This window comes from Oxyura jamaicensis, chromosome 1, assembly GCF_011077185.1.
Source record: "Oxyura jamaicensis isolate SHBP4307 breed ruddy duck chromosome 1, BPBGC_Ojam_1.0, whole genome shotgun sequence".
NCBI classification, from domain to species: Eukaryota; Metazoa; Chordata; class Aves; order Anseriformes; family Anatidae; genus Oxyura; species Oxyura jamaicensis.
Window position 1 is genome coordinate 2,206,820 of NC_048893.1, and position 3,092 is coordinate 2,209,911.

Here is a 3,092-nt window from a genome sequence, read left to right on the forward strand (position 1 = left end):
TTTTTCTTTTTCTTTTTCTTTTTCTTTTTCTTTTTCTTTTTCTTTTTCTTTTTCTTTTTCTTTTTCTTTTTCTTTTTCTTTTTCTTTTTCTTTTCTTTCATTTTCCTTTTCCTTTTCCTTTTTTTTTCTTCTTGTTTCTTTTTCTTTTTCCTTTTCTTTTTCTTCTTCCCCTTCCCCTTCCCTTCCCCCTTCCCCTTCCCCTATCCCCTTTCCCTTTCCCTTTCCTATGCTCTGTCACTGGGGACAGTTGAGTCTTAAAGCTGTGGCTGTACACCCACAACAAAAATAGATGCTTTCTGTGATCCGAGGCATTGGGTGTTGTTGGAAATTATCCCTGTGTGTGGCTTGGGTAACAAGGCATGAAATGAAAGGGGGCTGTGCTCCTTGCCACCGTGCTGCTTGCTGGTGGAGGGCTGCAATGATGCTGGTAGCATCTGGGACACTGTGAGAAATGGGGGACCAAAGGGAGTTTGGGGCAGCAGCTGGGGGAAACAGGTCACTGCAGCTTGGCTGCATGGAAGCAACTTGCTTTGGGCTCTTCCCAGATGATGCTGAAGGCAGTTTTGAAGTTGTCTGGTGCTGAGCCCAGCTGAGTTTTCACCCCATGAGGGTGCCCAGCTCCTGTCCAGAGACACCCGTGATCTCTGCCATCACTGCAGCCCTGGGTGAAATATCCCCTTGATGACAGCAGGGTGAACCTGGGTTCCCCTTGTCCTTGAGACCTTTTTCTGCAGCTACTCACAATTTTTGCGGAGGGGGCATTTGGGTTTTGCAGCCCTTGTCCTCCTCCAGCCCTACTGCCTGGTTCACAGAAAGGCCTATAGATAAAGTCTCATTTGTCACTCCTGTAGGAACCCAGGGATATATCGATGCGTGTCATTGTCTTAAGAAGCGGAAAGAGTTTGTATTAATTTCTTCCTCCCCGCCAGATAGTGGGAAGTAATCCCGGCGTATCCAGATTATCCCTTTTCAGTGGAACAGCCCGGTTTTAAATGCAAGACCAAATTTTCCTGAGATTTTCATATGTTTTATTAAATGGAGCTGCAAGCCAGGCTGGACATTAAATAATACTGTACTGCTCACAACAGCAGTGATCTTTAGAGGTTACTAACCTGCCATTGTATCTTTCAGATTTCCGTCTCGCTCTTCCGTTGTCATTTTGCTGTGTTATTACTCTTCAGGCTTCACATAGCATTCATTTCTCTGAATGAAAACAAATGACTCCTTGCGAGAGGCAGGAGATAAAGAATAATAAATACATTTTATGCACCACCTTAAAAAAAGGGCTCTGAATCCCCATCCATCCATCAGGAAATGTAAACCAGAGCTCAGGCAAAACACACACGCGCACACAGGCACGCGCCAGGGAGATAAAACTTGTTTTAAGGAAAACATGACATTGTTTAAAAATAAATATCTCGGAGGATGCAAATAGACAGCCCCCGGCCCCCGTGTTTTGTGGCATAAATTTGAGATAATTAAAAATACAAAGCTTGGATTAATCCTTGCTTTCTGTGAATGGCAGAAGCCGTGGGGAAGAGGGGGAGACCTGCTGGGCTCGGTGCTGTACAATGTACCCCCGAGGGGCAAGCCCTGCCTCCAAGCTGCTGGCTGCAAGCACTGGGACCCCCTTCACCACCCACCCTTGCACCCCACTGGATGCCTCTGTCGTGCACGGGGTTTGAGGGAGCAGCAGGAGTACCCCTAGGATTTTCCCCTCCCTGTGTTGATGTGAGCATAGCCAACAGCCCTACAAGCAGAGGGCTCTCCGTTTGGGTCCTCCTTTGCTTGCCCTCTTTGCTGCCCATCATCACAGTGTCTGGGCTCCCTGCACTGCCAACACCCCTGAGCATCTCTACCCTTCCCAAAAGCTGCTCTGCTCTGCTTTTGGCTGGAGGGTGAGCCCAGGGTCTGCTCCGCGGGGCAGCCAGGCCAGCAGCCGGCTGGACACAAAACTCCATCATTACGCACGAACAGCCTTCAGAAAAAATAAAAATAAAAATAAAAAAATGCTATTATTCCTGCTGCTGCCAGGAATTAAGCGAAGACCCGGCGAGCAGAGCAGCCTGCAGCCTCTCTCTAGGATTACTGCTCACCCGAGCTGCGGGACTGATCTTCCTCCGAGCCCCCCCACGCCCCCTCTGAGGGGCTCCCCTCCTCGTTTTGTCCTAGCCGGAGGAGAGCAGCGGGGCACGGGGTGGGGAAGGAGGGGAGGTGAGGATGCACCACAAAACCGAGGTGCCGGGAAGGGCTTTTCTGGGGATGGAGGAGACAGCAAGACGCGTTTGATTATTCCCTGAGATTATTTCTCTCTCTCTCTCTCTCTCTCTCTCTTTTTATTTTATTTTTTTTTGGGCAGAGACATTTCCCAATTAGCCCAATCAGGCTCGGAGATCCTAGGTGTCAGTAGTGAGTAGGGAGCGAGGGAAGGCACCGGGAGGAATCGAGGCAGCAGCCCGAGTTGCTGCCGTGGGAGAGCGGCGGCGGCGCTCGCAGCCCCCGGGCGCGCTCGGAGGCGGCGGCCCCGCTCCTGTCCCCGTCCCTGTCCCCGTCCCCGTCCCCTCCAAACTCCGGGACGAGGAAAAACAGCTTCGGGGTCCCTCTCCGGCGACCACCTTCGCCCCCTCCGCTTTCTCCCCTCTCTCAGAGGTGGGTGGGCTTGGGGAAAGGAGGAGCAACTGGCCACTCTCTGAAAAAAAAAAAAAAAAAAAAAAAAAAGGAAAAACGTAAAAGGATTTTTTTATCCCCGATTTTATTTATTTTTTAATAATAATTATTATCCCTCCCGGGCGTGCTGGGCTGGTGCTTCCGCATCTCTCCGAGTATTTTTTTTGGGGGGTGTGTGGGAAAAGAGGGGTGTGTGCGTGTTTGCAAAAGAGCCTGGGTGTCAAAGCCCGCTCGGCAGCCACCATTGGCGAGGAGGAAGGGCTGGCTGGGGAGGAAGGGCTGGCGAGACAGCCGCAGTGCGAGCCCTCCCCGGCGGGCAGGAGGCGGCCGCGGAGCCGGGCATGGCCCCGGAGCGCAACCCCCGCTCGGCTCCTGGGTCCCCCCCTCCGTGCTCGATTTAGAGGCTGGGGAAGGGGGGGGGGGGG